Here is an 18,909-nt window from a genome sequence, read left to right as displayed (position 1 = left end):
CCTTGCTCGTGAGGAAATGCAGAGCTCATCAGCTCAAAGGAAGAGGAAAATTCAGGTTTATACCATTGTACTTTTTCATCCTGTGGTACTTTCTGTAAAATCTGTAGAATAAGATTGACATGAATTTCTTGTATCATTTTCTCAAGGGTATATTAATGGGACTATGTAGTTGTTGTGAGAGAAATTCCCAGAGGGGAATTCCCATCAGACTCTCTTGATAAACACATTTGTTACATGGAAAGCTGACCTAATATACTCCCCACTGGGGATCCATATATATATTTTTTAGGTTTATTAGTTGTTGTAGCTATGTGCTACAAAGAAGAAAAGAGAAGCAGGATTTATTTTTCTCCAAATTTGTAACAAATTTCCAAAATAAAAATACAGAAAAATGAAAAACTAATTGGCATTAAGATTTAGACTATGAAAAAGAACTCTGGTTTAAAATTTAGATAAGGAAAACATCGCATTCCACTGAGATGCTCTGGAGACTGAATTTTTAGACTTTTGAAAGGAAATAACCCACCTTCATGAAAATGCACCTTACTATTTTCATAAAACCATTAACCTTGCTGTATGACAGTTTTAACAGAGTTTTATTAGTGCTTGTGTTCCACCCCACCCCCACCCCTTCAAGCTAACTTAAGTTAGCTAACTTAAGTTAGCTTGAAACTTCCTCCTGGAAATTGATTAATAAGATAGCATTATTACAATGTCTCAGAATCCATGCTAGCTTGACCATAAAGTCTACTGGGGTATCTGAAGTGGGACTCCTGTGGGCGAAAGAAAGAATTTATGAGGGGAGAGATTCTGGGATAAAGGAATCAGTCCAGCTGTAAATTGTGCCCCGAGAAGAGGTGGCAGCGTCAGCCTCATCCAAGTTAGGTTTGCTAGCCAAGGGCATCTAGTACCGTGTGAGGGAAAGGGCAGGAGGGGGGTGTAGGTGACGATGATGCTTCTGCATCCTGGAGAGTGTTGGATCCTAAAAGGCCTACTTGGTTAGAAGCGAGAATTTAGCCAGCAGCTGTTGGGACAGACCCAATTAGAGAGGTGCAGGGCAATGCAGCACTTGTTACTGAGCTTTTAGAAGCTTGCAGTGTGCTCAGTAAACTGATAAACTCTGGATACATTCTTGGTGGGGAATGGGAGAAGGTAAGATTCAAAAAGTAGCCTTAAGCTCACTGACTTGCCTCCCCAAGTATTAAGCTGTTTTTTCCAGGGACTCTTTACTGAGCTCCTTCCATCGGCCATGCATAATGCTAAGCACTGGGGCTATACCAATGATTGAAATAGACATGGAGTTTTCAGTCTAGTGGGAGAGAAAGAGGAAATATTTCTGTTACTATGTGGTAACAAATTCTAACAAGTGCTCTGAAGGAACGTTATAGGGCGGCTAACAGGGTAGACCAGGACAATTTAGACCAGAGGAACTTCCTATGAGGTAGTGATGATCAATGTGAAGGAGTCCTAAAAAAAAAGGCTGGAGTGGAGGTGGTTTGGAAGCAGATGGATGCTTTCCTGGAAGCAGCAGCTGCATATCTGAAGGCCTCACTGAGGTTGAAGAGAACATGATACTTTAAGAAAATTAGAAGAAGGCCAGTGTGGTTAGGATACAGGGACCAGAGTTGTCTAGTACAACTTTGCAGTGTGACTGGGCTGGAAATAGAAATCTGGGAATCATTGATGTCTAGATGGTAAGTGGAATTACGAATGGAGATGATGTCTTGAGAGAGAGTATGGAAAGGTGACTATAACCAAGTATTAGACTGCAATGCCCATGTCAAAGAAAATGAGCTTCTGAAGGAAATTGAGAAAGAGTGGTCAGAGAAGGAGGAGATAAACCAGGAGAAGATTATTTCCAAGTCTAAGAGGATAAGTGTCTCTTAAACGATAGGGAAGTTAACAAGATTGAAATCTGATAGGGTTGATTTGGTTTAGTGACATGGAGGCTGCTGTCCATCTCGGTAAAATCCATATGTCATGTTCTCGGGCTCAGGGAAGCTTGTCTAATGTTAGCTTTATTACTGACTAGGCTAGGGTTTCTAAACGACTTGAGTTTCTGGGTAAGAGGCTAGAGTACTTACACCTAAGTGGGGCTAAAGATGGTAGAGTTGGCACAAATGCTGAATGAAAATGAAATGATGATTTTGTTGATGTAGTTTTAAAAAATAATGGTTCACCTAAAACGGCATTTTCTGAAGTATGATGGTGTCTATGGTATTGCTTTTCATGAATGTTATTTTTGTTGCTGTAAATTACGAATCTAATCTTAATTACGAGTCTACTATTTTCTAAAAATGAATTATTGAAGGTAGATACTTTGAATCATACCCACATCACAATTTAGATAGCAGTCATTGTTAGACAATATGTGAGAATGGTATGAGTAGGAGGTAACATTAGCAAATGTGGTCAGGTGATGAAAACTTAAGTAGACTGAAAATAATTTAGGTGGAGTATTATTTTTTATGTAAGAAGCTATAAAGCGTGCTATTTCCCTTAGCAGTACACTATTCACCTATTGGAGCTTAATGGGTAAAATGGGCCTTGGAGTCAAACTTTGAATCCTTGCTCTTTTTCACCTATTAGCTGTATGTTTTTGCGCAAACCATTTCCGTTTTCTGTGCTTGTGTTTCCTCGTCTATAAAATTTGGATAATACTCAAATCTGTGTTACAGGATTGTTGTTTGAATTAAATGAGGGTAGTCTATCACCTAAAAGTATACCTAGCATGTAGTAAGTACATTACAAATTTAGCTATTATGATATTATTATTCTGTATTCCATATATTTTCATCACTCTTTCAGATTTTTAAAAAATATTAGATAAACAGTCTTGGAATTACTAATTCAAAGGATAAAATGTCATTTTGTTTTTTAATTGTTTTTGCAATTCAGTTCTCTAAAGGAAAGAGCACATGAACTGATACTCAATCATTACACAGAGGTACAGCCATGCCTATTGTGAAAATATTGATGTTAGTAAACAGTTGCTGGGTGAGCCCCTCCCTCGGTGCCTCCAACCATCCTGCCCTTTCCTAAGAATCTGCCAATGTCCTGTGTTCCAGCAACTGAAGGCACAGCAGGAGCTCCAGGTGCTCCAGGACCCTTCTCCACCGCTGTGGCCTGTGCCTGTTCCTGGCTGGCCCCAGCCATGCCAGTTACTATTCTGGACATTACTTAGATGTATTTTAACCAACAATGCCATAAAATATCTCTTTTAGTAATTGCCCACCAGTGTTGCTTAGTATCATTATCCGAACTCTGCTTATTTGCTAGCTATAAGAAAAAATGTAAGATTGCAATTGAATTCCCATTTCTTTGATTATTAATGAGTTGAACATTTATTTACGCATGCTTATCAATCTGTTTGCGTTTCCTCCTTTCTAACTTTCATGTTTGTAATTTGCCTATTTTTCCACTTGTATGTCTTAGTGCTTTTTTCAGTGACATAGGGGTTCTTTAAAATTTCAAGGTAGTGATCCATTTTATCTCTATGTATTATAAATGTAGTTTCTAGTTTGTCTTTTATATTATTAGAGATCTTTAAAAAATTTTTGTTTACTTTAAAATGCCAGAATTTAAAAATTTCATCCGTCGTTTTTATGCTTAGGAGGTTCCCCCTTCTACATTAGCAGTCAGACAAAACGTTAATTTCTGTCTCTAGCCTTAACATATTTTTCTTTATGCTTATGTATAATACCATTCAGTCCATCTGTACATAATTTTGGTGTACGATAAGAGGTGAGGAGATCAAAGTATTTTGTTTCTAAATGTCCTACCTCCCTGGTTCCATTCATGTTCGTTCTTCCTTTATTTTATATGACTTTTTTTGGCTTATTGGCTATTTGTTTATTTGAACATTCTTTGGAAAAACAGAGGCCGTCCTGTGCTAATATTTTTCCTTTTCAAAACTGTGTAGTCTTTGTAGTTACTGAACAAATACGATGCCTTTAGATGCTTATGAAAATTTGTTGGGTCAGTGGCATTGCTTTGGGCCCATGAAACAGGGGAAAACTCTCAGGTGCAGGGAAGGCTATTCTTTTTTTAAATTTATTTGTTTGTTTATTTATTTATTTATTTTTTTTACATGGGCAGGTACCGGGAATCGAACCCGGGTCCTCGGGCATGGCAGGTAAGCATTCTTACCTGCTGAGCCACCATGGCCGGCCCAGGAAGGCTATTCTTAAGGGGGAGCTCAGCTGGGCCACCCGTTACTCTCTAATATAGCCATGACTTGGGGGTGTGGAGGGTAGTTCAGTGGTAGAATTCTTGCCTGCCATGAGGGAGACCTGGGTTCGATTCCTGGCCCGTGCACTTCCCCCCACCCAAAAAAGCAAAAAAGTAAAACGAACAAACAAGCAAAGCAAAATTCATCAAATGGTGCTGCGATATGGGATACTCACATGGAAAAATAATGAAATGTGACTCCGCCATATAGCATACACACACACAAAAAAAATAGCCACGATTTGCCAGAACATTTTGTTATGGCCTTTAAATTAGGGCTGAAGACTTTCTTAGAGAAAATTAGGTGAGAAGATTTATCAGCTCTGACGCCACAGAATACATTTGCATGGGACGTAGTCTAATCCAGACTGCAAAGATGCGCTTTCATAAAATATGATTGCCAAAGGAAAAGAAAAAAAGACATGGATTTTTCAGGGTTTCATTTTCATTCAATTCATAGGAGAAGAATGATCCTCTGAGTGAAACGGATTCTTGAATCAGAAAAGAAATTTAATTACTTCTTTAAGCTCTAATGACAGTACTTTTCTGTAATTTATAAAAATACTTTGAGTGAAATTTCCTTTTTGCTTTATTATCAGAGTTAGTACTCCGAGCAGGAGCAGTCCAGAAATGAAACAAATATTGCTTTGTTTGATTTTTGACCCCATAGTAATTCTAGGTTAAATATATGAAAGGCTATAAAATTTCCTCACTGGCATCATTGCATATTGCTGTTATACTAGCCCCAAATTATGTATTTTCAATGATTTACCTTCTAACATAACTTTTGACATTGAAAGTCCTATGCAGTAATTTGTCTTGCTTCCCTTCTCATAGCGCTGTTTCACCAGCTGAGGGAAAGCTGATGAGCATACCTCAAAGAAACTTAGAGGTATTATAGTAAAAGAACACATACATTGAGTGTATATGAATATGACAGAGGTGTTTTTCTAAATGTTGACGTTAGAAGTTTATCGTAATACCATTTATGATTATCATAGTGTAATATAAGATTATAACTTACAAGATAACTTAGAGCACATTATTAAGAGATTAATACCCAGTGCAGAAAACTTACGAGGGTGCGCATTACATAGTTTTTTTTCTTTTATGGGAGAAGAATTCATAATATTGCAGCTTTCATCACTGGCAACTTATTTCCTGCCTTGCATATGTGAGGTTTCGGAAATAAAGATGAAGCGAGATTTAAATTTTAACCTTTATTTTAGGATTGACTGTAAACTGTGTTATGCTGTCAATATGGCGAGGTTTTTTTTTTGTATTATGCTTTTTGTTAGCTTATCATTTTAAAAGAGACTTTAGACAAATAGCATTTAGAATGAATACATAAATCTGTCAATATTTCCAAAAATGCTGTAATATTTCAAAGAGAAAAGCATTGTTCTTTACCGTGCCTGATATAGCAATGAAAGTAGGGCAGGCTGATTTAGTACAAGATTGCAAAGCTGCACTGTTATGTCACTAATGCTAAAAGCTCTTAATTTACATTTTCAGAAAAAAATTTACAGAATTAAATTTCTTTGAACTAGCAAGACTGTTCATTATAGGAAGTTATTATTTTGATCAGGCCGTTGGTTTCTGAAGTCTCTTGGCAACAATACAAAAATAGCTTTCCCTTGTTAATAAAGAACAATCTGCAAAAACAAATTAGAAATGTGTCAAGAACAAAATAAACAGACATTTTATTTTTCAAACTTGGGGGCCTCTGAATTTCATAGACTTCTGGAATCTGGGGCACTCCACCCAACTGCTACATATTTTATTGCTCTGTTATAGGTTTGGCATGAGAGGAATAATTTTCCAAATGTTAGAACAATGTGGATTCACGTTTTTCCAGAAGGGGAAAAAAAAAAACTGACTCTATCTTACATATTAAATTCCAAATAGAGAAACAGTGTCTGTATCACTCTTCCTGTTTTATGATGGAATTTGAGAACTAAGGGGAAAATTATATATACAAAAATGGTATATCTCAGTGTAGTTGAAACCTACATCTGGTGAAAGGATTTTTAAATTATTGTAGAAAAGTCAGTTCACAGAGCTCAGCTCTCATGTTGTGAAATCCCACTTAGAGCAGTCACTTGTGGTTAGTCACCTGGGATTTGTTGAAATAACTTCTGTCTAGTTTCTTACTGTTACTCGTTATACACGCATTGCTGGCTGCTAAAGAGAGCTTGGTATAACTGTGGCAGAGAAATAGTTGTTTGAATATTTGTTTAGTATAATAGTTCATTTTAGGTGATTCAAAATTAACATTGACTTCATTGACATCACGAACAACATACCTGCTTGGGTGGGGTGGGAGGGAGCTGATGCTCTGACTTTTTAAAAAACATGAAATTCCAATTTTCATATTTATGTAAAAGGTTGATATAAATAACATGCAACAGAAAGTAATTATTGTGTGTTTTTTCCCTCTACGCTATCAAATGGATGGGAAAAAAAAAATCCAGAGCTGTTCACAATATTTGTATGAAGTAATTTACTCAATTGGAATGTAATCATGCCATTAGGCACCTCAAGTTAAAGCAGTTCATACCTTGCCATCCTAAATCAAATACGCTGTGCTGTAGTGAAACTAGGAAAGTGGGAAGCAGAGAAGTTGAATGAATGAAAGTTGGATGCAGAGAAGTTTCCCTCGTGATTTGGTAACATCGTAACACCAAGATGCTGAAAGTATGTGTGTTACGTTTTGGATTGTTAACTCTTGCTCAGCTTCAGACAAGGCATGCTCCTTTTTTAATACAGCCATCATGTTCATGCCCTGAGATGACATGAAATTGTGTTTTTCTGGCCTTAACTCCCTACTTCCTGATGTCTGCCCTTCTGCTCAGCCCAGGAATGTTCCTTTTGTTTTACTGTTCCTTTTCCCTGGTTGTGCTGCTCCATTTCACACCCTCCCTCCTGGGCCATCTCTACCTCTCCATTGCCCCTGTTGGCTTCCTGCTGTCCTCCCCCCTGCCTGCTGCTGCGGTCACCTTGCTGAGAAGACTTTCCTGCTAGTTACTAGCTCAGAGCAGTCCTGGCTCCTAGGACCCCTCCTGCTGTGCCTGACATGCACAGAGCTTTGTTAGGTGTGTCAGCAGCAGGCATTGAGCCAGCTTGGAATATAGGCAGCATTTCAAGGCTCTTGATGCAGGTGACAGGCTACAAAGCTGAGATGCAACCTGTAGTGTGTGTGTGTGGAGGGGGGCAGGGGCAGGCAGTGAGATTTTTGACTTCTATCTCTGGGGAGCTAGGCAAAGCTAATATCATAATGCTGAAAACTCAAGCATCTCAAGAGACCGTCTAGTTCAGCCTTTTGCTTTCAGGTGGGTAAAATATCATTACACCCAAGAGGCATCTGAGGCCTTGAGAGTTAAGTGATCTACTCAAAGGCTCACAGCTAATGAACAGTGGAGGGATCTGTGTGTGTGTGTGTGTGTGTGTGTGTGTGTGTGTGTACACATGTGTATGTCTGCCTGTGTGAGAGAGGGTATGAGAGAGTGTGTGAATGTGAAAGAGGGTGGGCGTAGAGAGAGAGACTAGAAATTTGTTTTTTCTTCTAGACTAGATTTCTTATTTGGAGAAATTTTAAGAATATATAAAAGCACAAAGAATATAACAATCAACTCTACTCTCACCAGTCAAATTTAAAACTGTTAAACATGTAGTATCTGCTGCTTGTCTTTTTAATTTTTTTTTCCCTAGCCTTATTCTTTAAAAAAATCACACAAGTAAGGTACAGCTTCATTCTCTTGGGGGAAAATGATGACAAAAAAGGATGGGAAAAAAAATGAGAGAAAGCTTTAATCCTCTTAAGAAAAAAGAAAGGAGAATGTATACCCTATAGATAAGGGAATCAAAGTTCCATTCCCTTCCCTCTCTCCTCAGAAACAAAATAGCACTGTCTTAAGTTTAATGGGAATTCTTCTAATATTGCCCATCACTGATATCCATAAATGGTATACAAAATTATTTTACGTGTGTTTCAGTGTTATAGTTTATACATTATCCTCCTGTTGCTTTTTCACTGAATGTCACATGCTGAGATGACACATGTTCACTTATAGTTTGTCAGTAATATACATTGTCTGCGCAGAACATATTCTATCTAGATGCTCCTCTAGATGTTTTATACGTTTGATGGTTTTGAATCCTGTGTCTTTGTTACAAATAATGCCGCAGTACGCTTCCAGGTGTGTCTCCTGGTGCATATATGTGATGTTTCCCTAGAGTTGGAATTGTACATGTTCATGGTTTATGCATATTTTCAGTACTCCTAAAATATTGCCAAATTGCCCTCCAAAGTGTGTGTAACAAATATACTCACATACTCCCGCCAGTTTGTAAGAGGGTTCACATTTCGGTAAATCCTTCTCAACAGTTAGTGTTATTTTTTTAAAAAAAATTTTATACACGCAATGGAAATGTAGCTCATCTTTTTGCAGTGTAAGTATAAAGTAAAAGACCAGGTGTGGGTTCAGAATACTTAAGTGTATGTGGAAATGCGAGTGTGACGAGACCCTAGGAAGTAGAATGACTCAACTCTGCCAAAACACACAGGCCCCAGAAGGCTATAATTTTACCACTTGCAATCCTTGCACATTTTTTTTAGGTGCATCGATGACTTAGCTCTTATATGTTAATGATAGTGAGATAGTCTGTTCCGTCATATTAAAGCATTGGACAAAAAAATTCTATGTAGTACATAGTTGAATATTTTTTTAAAGTTAAGTGCTTAATTATACACATAGAAAAATTAAAACCCAGAAAGTTTAAATGACTTATCCAAGATCTTACAGGAATAAAGGAAAATAAATTTGAGAGGGTTGACTAATTGGCTTAGAATAGCTATAATAAAAAGTATGACATTATGGAGCTCCGCCTTGTGAGCCTTCTCATAAGACACAATCACAACCCATGCCCCTCAGTAGATCTCATTTCTGCCAATGGTTCTCAACCACATGGAGAACAGAGTCTGGATTACAGAAGATGCTAAATAAATATTGGCCACATTAATGAATAAATGAAGAGGAGGAACAAATAAAAATCTCTGTGGTGTGTGCATGCATTTGAAATATGTCCTCTGAAGATAAAAATATTCTGTGCCCGGGGAAGTGTAATCCTGTCCCTTCCCTTCACTTTCCCTCTCTCTCCCTCTTCCCTCCATGAGAATCTTAATTGTAGACAGACGCCAAATAAGGGAGGGGCTTGGCTACTGGATAGTATCTGGATAAACTATTTCTATGAAAAAATTTTATATAAAATCCAACCAAGACCAGTAGGTATAAACCTCAGAGAAATGTGTGAATAAACTATTTAAAATTTATGACTGATATCATCAGTGACATGTACGATATATCACTGGGCAAATTATATATTTTTCCTATCGATTGCAGTAAAGATACAGGAACGTGTTTTCGAAAAGCTTGTCTATGGGATGACCTCTTGAACATAAAAAAATTCTGTTCCAAAGTTAAGTATATGAATTTGAAAAGCAGTAATTTTGATAGGGATAAATGATTAGTATTATTGATTAAAAAGAAATTAAAAGAGATGAAATACCCAGAATGCTTTCTCATGGGTTGGAGAATATATGACTGTATTTTCAGAAGCAACATGGCATTAAAGGTAGTTTTCTTGTGCGATTTAGGAGAATAGGTTTGTATTGAAACCAGGAAGTGCATGTGAATATCAAATTAACAGGAAATTAATAGACTGGAGCAAATAATACAAGGAAAAGAAGCCTGGTATGAGGCTTGAGAACTAGACAGTTTGCTGAACTCCAGTATTATGATTATGACTCCAGTCATAATCCAGGGAAGGAGACCATATACTTTAACTCCTGTAATTTTTATGGCTGTGATTCACTCAGATGGTGTAATGGAGCAAGTATTCTGCACCACTGTTCTCAATCAGAAATTCAGCTTTGAAGGAAGAAAATGAAGAATAGCTTTCCCATATTTGGAGGTAACAAATTTGGCAGGACAATACAATACCTCTTTCTCAGGGGAGTATGAGGTTTGTTCTAATAATGGTTATTACTCATCTAAAGGCCAACTCCTCCACCATCACTGGTTCTTCTTGTCCCTTGCTGGAGGATTTCTTTATTATAGAGCATTGACGTGTCACATTAAAAAAGTTTACCAAGCATTTAATAATTGTTATTTACTGCTCTTCATTGCAGCCTTCGTGTTATAGTTCAGCCCTGCTCTTTAAAGGACGTGAACCAGCTACTCATTTATACACAGCCCTGACCTTCAAAAGGCTTCTTTTGCAATTTTTTGCAAAGGTGCTATTTAATCTTAAAGTTAAATTTTGAAAGTTGTCATGGTCAGGAAAGAGGATAGGTAATTTTGCTCCCTTTTGTGCTTTCAGGATTACTCGGATAGCAGATTTGTAAGACAGGAAAATTCCTTTAAAATTAAAGGCCATGTCTTTGATTCTGGTAGGTTCTCTTTGTTCAAAAACAAGATGATATTAAAAGTAAAGAAAAATACATGAGCACAAAAGGAATCACTGAAATTGATTTTCCAAGCTTTGTCTTAAATAAGATTTTAAAAAGAGAAACAGCAAGTTTTACATTAAAGAAACAAAAAAGTTACAGACAAAAGACCGAAACTAGCGTTTGCCTTTTAAATTTAATTTTCAGCATTTACAATGCATATTAATTGTTTGAGTTGATTAAAAATAGCATCAGTTAATTAACTGATGTGGAAAAAAATTCAATAAAATAATTGTCTGAGTTATGCTTGAAAATTATGTTGTAGGCCAGACCATGAAGGAAATTAATTAGGTTGACTTAAAATTTTACTGATTTTAAATTTATATCTTACAGAAGAAAATTGTGCTTGTGAATGCCAGCAAGCATGAGGAATGGTCTGTGGAGGAGAATTCTGGGAGAAGTGGTACCTGATCATCAACCTGAGTCATTTTAAGCTAGACTGGGATTAGGTCCCAGGGACCTTCTGTGGGAATTTCCTGCAGCTGAAGGTGAATAAGACATCTTGAGTCCCTTTTCGTTTCTGGGGCTGTGATTTCCCACGTACCTTGTCCTAGTTTGACTGATTGAAAAACAAACTCCAATATATACTGGTTTTGTTATTTTATGCACATTTTATGAGAAGTGTACCTGAGTTACACAGTAAAATAATTTTTGTAAAAAGAAAAAAATGGAACAAAACAACCAGGTCGCTACACAAAAATAGTTTCAAGAAAACATGCTAGTTGGCAACTGATTCAAAGAGGTTTGCTGAGAATGATCTGTTGTATTTGAATAAAGAAGTTCCTTGAAATCTGGTGCTCCTTTTTCCCCCACATTTGTAAAGTAAAATTAGTGTACATAGAACATTAAAATTCCATATAAATGACATAAGCATAGAACAAAAATTCAAGTTTTCTTAATCATTGCTCTTTTTAATTTTGCAAAATAATAATTCTGGTGATCTAAAAAGAGAAGTTTTAATTTTTTCTCCTGGTCCTGCAGTATGGAACTTTGTAGAAAGTATAGTCAAGTAGCTTATGGTGGTGATGGAGTGATTTGATGTCTTAACAGTTGCCCCTAGGGTGAACGAGATGTCTCAGCTCTTGAGGGGACCTCCTTCCCCCATTGTATGTTTTTATCTTAAAAATGACAACTGGCCTCTGTACACTGTGCATGTGCATATGGCTATGTACACTAGCAGTGGTAGTGTTACTCTGCAACTGAGAGCAACAGATATGTGCACATATGTGCAGGTCCCCCAGACATGGTACTTCCTCATCACCACTGTCAGAATGAGGAACAGAGCCTGAGGATTCAGCTTCTAGCCTCTTATTCTAACAACGCTGGAACAGTGAGCTTCCATCTCCCTACAAAAAGCCATCTTACCTTGTCAGAAAGAACGGCCTTCAGTTCCAGTAAATTGCAGGGCTGTAATTTAAAAAGAAAAAAGAGGAAAAAATGTAAGGCAACTTTCATTCAAAGTGTTTAGGGTTCCAGTAGGATATATTGCTTTCCTATGTTTGAGTATTGTCCAAAGATTTCTGCTGAAGTACTATGCTATTTTCCCTAAGTGCATAGAGAGAACGCCTACGCAAGCTTTTCTCTCCATCTTAGAACAGAAGACTTTCTCCTTTGATCCCACAGTGTGCATTAGTGGAAAGGCAGACTCTCTTTAAGAGGGGAAAGAAGTTGCTCCTGAAGAGGGTAAGAGATGAGGCTGCAACTTCTTGTGTACTATAATAGCCAATGCTCTCTGGGCCCTAGAAGTATGTATGTTCTTTATGAAATATTCACATTTTGGCCCTGGGATGTTTTGTGTTGTCAAGTTTGTTATCAGATGTCAATTATTTGAGCAAGTAAAATAGTCTTTTCCTGAGTGTCTCAAACATAATTTTAGAAAATTATTTTTCCTATTGATAGGGGTGTTGTGATTCCTGCATAATCTATTTTTTTTATAATGAAATAATATCACTGAAGAAAGTGTTGCTAGGCTGGGAAGAGGACTTTGATCCCTTCTTAGTCTTTGACTTTTGGAGTTCATCAAATGCTAGCCAACTTCAGAAAGGCTTTGCCAGAGGGAGAACCTGCTCCCTGGAGTTCTGTAATCATCCAGTAGGGAGGTGACACATTAGCCCCGTTGTTTCCTACCAGGCTCAGCCAGCTTTTGTTTTTGTCCTTTGTGTCTTGTTCATGTTTCACATCTAGGCTAGAAATTAAGGTTGGTGCTATCAAATAAAGTTTTCAGTGCTATTGTCATTTGAAACATGTGTATTGTTTTTGCTTTGTGGTCACTGCTGAAATAAGAGGTTTGTTGATTTTCATCGGTGTAGGTTGAGCCAAATCATATATTCAATACCACAAAATAAAATGTGCTTAATATAAAAGAGATTGCAACTTCTCTTCTAAACTTCTAATGCATTACTTAAACAGTTGTATAATTTCTACCTAAATTAGCTGGTGTATCTATTAGTTTGGCAGGAACAATGATTAATCACTTTTTTTTTAAATGTTTTTATTAACAAATCTTCACACACATACAGTCCATACATGGTGTACAAACAATGGCTCATAGTATCATCATATAGTTGTGTATTTATCACCATGATCATTTTTAGAACATTTGCATCACTCCAGAAAAAGAAATAAAAAACTCACACATCCCATACCCCTTACCTCTCCCTCTCATTGACCACTTAGTATTTCAATCTACCCAATTTATTTCACCCCTTATCCCCCCCTGTTATTTATTTTTTGTCTATTTTTTTTCCTTATCTGTCCATACCTTGGATAAAAGGAATATCAGACACAAGGTTTTCACAATCACATGATCATATTGTAAAAGTTATATTGTTATGCAATTATCTTCAAGAATCAAGGCTACTAGAACACAGCTCCACAATTTCAGGTACTTCCCTCCAGCCACTCTAATACACCGTAAACTAAAAAGGGATATCTATATTATGCACAAGAATAACCTCCAGGATAACCTCTCAGCTCTGTTTAAAATCTTGCAGCCATGGAAACTTTATTTTGTCTCATTTTTCTCTTCCCCATTTTGGTTAAGAAGCTTTCTTAATCCCATGATGCTGCATTCTGGCTCATCTCAGGAGTCCTGTCCCATGTTGCCAGAGAGATTTACACCCCTGGGAGTCAGGTCCCATGTAGGGGAATAGGACAATGAGTTCACCTGCTAAGTTTGCTTTGAGATGCCACATCTGAACAGCAAAAGAGGTTCTTGAGGGTGACTCTTAGGCATTATTATAAGTAGGCTTAGCTTCTCCTTTGCAGGAATAAGTTTCATAGGGATGAACCCCAAGATAGAGGGTTCACCCTATTGATTCGGCTGTCCCTACTGCTTATGAGAATAGCAGAAATTCTCCAAATGGTAAGGTTGAATATTTCCTCCTTTCTCCACAGTCTCCCAAGGGGACTTTGCAAATATTTCTTTATTCACTGCCTATATTACTCTGGGATATATTGAGGTATCACACTAACCTGGATAAACCAACAAGATCTCTCATGCCCTAATCAAGATTCCATATATTTATGGTGTTCAACTAAACTGATGATGCAAGTTAAATTAGGTAATGTGCTACCCAAAATATAAATTTTATACCAACTAAACATCTCTTCCTTTGGTTGCACACAAGTTGAAATTTTAAACTATGGATGATATCCTTTACCCTGTATTCTGACTTACCCCAATCCTATCCTGATGACCTTCATTCGTATCTCTAGTGATTGATCCCCCTTGATGTTGGAGGCCCAGGACTCAGTCCTGGGGACTCCTCTCTCCTCTGTCTCCATCCATCCCCTCCAATGACCACACCCATTCTCGTGTCTCTGCTATCCTTTTATATGTCAAGGGTGCCCAAATTTATATCTCCATCTCAAAACTATGCCTATGCCTGTGAAGCAGTTATCCAGTATACTCAATTGCCTCCGATACCTCTACTTAAAATTCTCAGAGACAGTTAATTCTTAAATCCAAATTTTGGACTTCTCCCAAAATGTGCTCCTCTTCAGTCTTCCTCTTCTCTGCTGTTAACACCTCTGTCCTCACAGTTACTACAGAGGGTTCCTAGGCCAGATAAATCCTGAAACCCAGAGGACCAGCCTCTCCAAGATTATCAACTGATCCCATCCCTCTATCCTTGAGCGTTGACACTCTTTCTCAACATGAAAAGGTCAAAACGAGTGTTACCTAAAGATCCCTATAGATTGGGAGAAGGATCAAAAGAGAAGGAGGAGTTATAACGGACTTGATGGGATCTGACAAATGAATATGATTGCTGAATCACTATATTGATATTTCTTCTGGCCTCTAGTATTTTGGAGTAGCTAAAAGGAAAAACCTGAAATAGTGGAATGGTAGCTCACGGCCTAAGGTCTGTTCTGTAACTACTTGTTGAAGTACACTTTGAAAATTGTCTTTTCTTTCTTTTCTTTGTATATATGTTATCTTTTACAATAAAAACCATTAAAAAATTAGGGTCTCCTAACTTTATGTACTTATTTTTTCATGTACAAAATTGCCTTAGACTTTTCCTGCTTACAGAGAGCTCAGAGTCTCATGTGGGGGAAAGCTGGCAAAAATTAAAACACTGAAAGAAGTTCTGTTAGAGTGTTATACAAGTGAAAGTGCTGTGCTCGAGCATGGGAGACTTCCAGAGCTGTCTTAAAGGGTAGGCCTGGCAGGTACATGAGCTATGGGAATCCAGTTAGAGTGTAGGTTGGCAAACTATAGCCTGTGTACCAAATCTGGCTTGTTTTTACATGGCCTGAGAACTAAGAATGTCTTCTATATTTTTTGGAAAACTAAAAAAAATTGATTCATGAAAATTATAGGAGAACCAAATTTCAGTATCCACAAATAAAGCTTTATTGGGACACAGTCATACCCTTCATTTTTATGTTTTCTGAGGGACTTTTTTTGAATTACAATGGCAGAGTGGAGTAGTCGCAGCAGAAACCATATGGCTTACAAAGCCAAAAAATATTTGCTACTCTGTCCTTTACAGAAAAGTTTTGCTGTTTCCTGAGCTAGAGAAAAGAACAGGTGCAAAGGTTGTATGTATAAGCTATTCAGTTTGGAATGTAAGGCGTGTGTGTGTGTGTGTTTGTGCATGTGGCATGGTGTGCATATGGATGAGGTGTATGTAGGTGAGGGCAGGTATAGCAGGGGATGAGGTCAAAGAGAAAGGCAGGTTGTGATCTTGCATAGATTTTGTATACCACCCTAAAGGTCTAAGCACCTGTTCTGTAGGCAGTGGGAGCTCATGCCCAGATGTAAAGCAGGAAAATGACTAGCTCACTGATAATGACTTGTGCATTGGTGAGCCCAATCTTTTGGTAGTTATGTGTTTATATAGGGTGCCTGGGAGCCCGAGATTATGACACTTCAGCATACTTGATCATTAATTCTGTTGTTACTGTTAAATTATCCCACTTAGTTTTTTAGCTTCACCAAAAACAGTGGCCAACCTATAACACTCATTTTTTTTCCTCTGTCCTTTCAACAAGTAAATTAGTTTTCTTTTTAGAATTAAAGTAGTTTTCTTGGTCCTTGAGGATTAGTTTGTTCTCGGTAGGAGAACATACATTGAATGCATTTTAGTTTTCATGGGGAAAAGATGCTGCATTTAAGTTACAATACAGTTGTGATTGAGTCATTTTGTTTTTGTTTCTAGAGCCATTTGCCATGGGTGTCCCTCCCTACCCCCACCCAGAGCCCACTATCCTGGTGCAACTTCTCTCCGCCTTCCTTCAGAGATTTTTTTGACTTCAGAGAATACCACCTGTAGACAGCTTTTGGGAGGACTAGGTCCCAGATGGGAATGCTAATCTCATCCACATGGACACAAATCTGGAATCACGTACAGTTTTAAATTGCAGAGTTAACAGGCTCTGGTCACCTTTTGGGGGCACTTTTTGAGGTGCATAGTTCAACTGTTAATTCCATTCTTGAAAGAGAGTGTTGTTCACGAATGCAGCTGCAGCGCCTTTGACATGCTGTTCCCATCGTTGTGGGCTCCTTCTTTGTCTTTATAAAGATAGTGAGAATCAAATGGAAACTTGTGGTTATGAATAGTCAAGTCAGTAGTATTTCTAAACACAGAAACCCACAAATGCTGTGGCTCACCTAAGAACACCCTTGACCTTGCTTTTAGATGATAGTTGTACCATTTGACTTTATCATTCAGAAAAGTGTTATGTTGATGCAGAGAAAACTATACATAAATAGCAGTATCTTTGGTGGATAGAAAATGTAAAGAAAATATATTAGCATTTCTTAATATACAAGTTCTTCCATTGGGTGAGAGGAAATGAAAAGTTAAGCTTTTAAATTTTCTTTGCTTTGTCTTCGTTAGCAATTTTCTCTCTATTTCATTTATCTTACTTGTTTCAGAAGTGACGGATATTGACATCACCACCATTTTAAAAGGTTAAAATCCATTCCTTTAAAACAGCTATATAAATTATTAAATTTATATGAAAATGTTCCTTTATATAGAAAAAAGTTATGACTATGTTTTGTTTATCAGCATGAAATAATGACTTGTGGCTACTGTTCACATGAATGCACTGGTATTTTCTAGAACGTGTCTCCGAGGGGTTCAACAACCTTACGCACTTTTGTCGTCATCGTCTCCAAAATATCATGCTTCCAATGTGTGACCTTGTTTTGTGAATTACATAGTTCTATGAATCATGTTGATTTCTTTTTGCTTGGGTCTGACGGAATATGGTGCCGGACATGGGATAGCAACGAAACAGGTAGAAGATAGTGCAGGAAAAAGGGTAAGAGCACGCTGTTATTTAATGCTGTTTCCAGTTTATATTAATAGTAGTTATTACTGAGGAATAAAACTGAAAACAGGAATTATTAAAGATTACTGTTGGTCAGTTTAACAGTTAAGACTCTTGGGATTGTAAGTTACAGAAAACCTGATTCAAGGAAGCACAAGCAAAAAAGGGATCCATTGGATTTTTTAACTCAACAATACAGAGGTGGCTGGATGCAGGGGCTGGAAAGATGGCATTCATTTCAGTCTCTTCCATATCCATCATTTAACTTTGCTTCTGTGGTCACAAGATGGTTGACAGCAGATTCTGCATCATGTCTGTATCATTTCTGTTTCTTACTGAGGGAGGATAACAAGATTGTCCTTCCCGGTATTTTCTAGTTGAAACTCTAATTGTCTATCATTGCCTCTGACAATGTCACATACCACCGCCGCAGCAGATCCCTGGCCATGGAAAAGCAGTGTGCTGGTTGGCTTAGAACTGGTCACATGCTCCACAGTGATCCAGCAGTGGATGTCTCCCGGAAGCAAACAGGCTGAGGGTGGTAGAGGGAGTAGATTCCTTGAGAGGAATGCAGATCCAGTTACTAGAAGGCAGCTGTGGGTACAAACCCTCCCAGATGTTCACCAGAGTAGTATTTAGAAAGAAGAATTTGGCAGCCTCTGGTTCGGTACTCACCTCAAGGGAGGGAACAAGTGAGGCTGAAGATACCAAGAAACTTTCATTAGAGTTGTTGGAATGCTTGGCAGTTCCCCCAACTGTTCCAGAGAGGGATGCATGGGAGGTTTCCCCCATCCTTATGCTCTCTGAGTGGGGCATCAAAGGGTCCATCTTATGTATGGCCAATGGAATTTGCCCTTTCATCAGAACAGGCATACAAAAAATGCTGCCAATGATCTTTTCTTGGGAATCACATTATGAGTTTTACAGAGAATTTATGTTTCCTGACATTGGTTTTAAAACAGTACAAGTTAAAAAGCTTTCAAAAGAAATTTTTTAATACCATAAAAGTAGTATGTTAATATCAGAAAAAATATATATGAAGAAATCACCTCTGAAAAATTCTGTCCATGGTGATCGGTGGTATTTGCTATTAAAGAAAAACCCGCCATGCTCAGCATAAAACTAGAGCACTATCTCCCATTTGGTGATAATTGAATCTCAGTGGTGGTAGCTTGTCTTTTCTGGGTCATACCTCTGTTGTTAAAGAGAGGAAATGAAATGTACTAACCAGAAAGTCACTCAAAGTACATTAATGTTGTGACAGAAACTAATAATAAGGAAATTCGCAGTTTAAGCTGACCTCTCATCCATGGACTCAAAAGGACGTATAAAGGAAGTGGTTAAGAAGACACCCTGTTGTGCCTAGGTATTGGAAGTCAGCT

At 37.7% G+C, this 18,909-nt stretch overlaps 1 protein-coding gene across 25 annotated transcripts in view; it reads left to right on the top strand.

Moving 5' to 3' along the window:
- The window catches only part of LOC143681536 (uncharacterized), a 499,706-nt gene that overhangs the window by 265,331 nt on the left and 215,466 nt on the right, over positions 1–18,909 (top strand). For 8 of the 25 annotated variants that reach the window (XR_013174710.1, XR_013174711.1, XR_013174703.1 and 5 more), the window contains one exon: positions 17,317–17,518. The exons of 15 other annotated variants lie outside the window; for them this stretch is intronic. The gene's annotated coding sequence lies outside the window, so the exon portion shown is untranslated. Of the gene's footprint in view, positions 1–11,071; positions 11,227–17,316; positions 17,519–18,909 lie in introns of all 25 variants that reach the window. 2 more of the 25 variants (XR_013174713.1, XR_013174704.1) reach the window with 1 other exon arrangement.

Source organism: Tamandua tetradactyla, chromosome 4 (genome assembly GCF_023851605.1).
Source record: "Tamandua tetradactyla isolate mTamTet1 chromosome 4, mTamTet1.pri, whole genome shotgun sequence".
Taxonomy (NCBI): Eukaryota; Metazoa; Chordata; class Mammalia; order Pilosa; family Myrmecophagidae; genus Tamandua; species Tamandua tetradactyla.
Note: the sequence above shows the minus strand (reverse complement) of the source record. Positions and strands in the feature narration are given on the sequence as shown.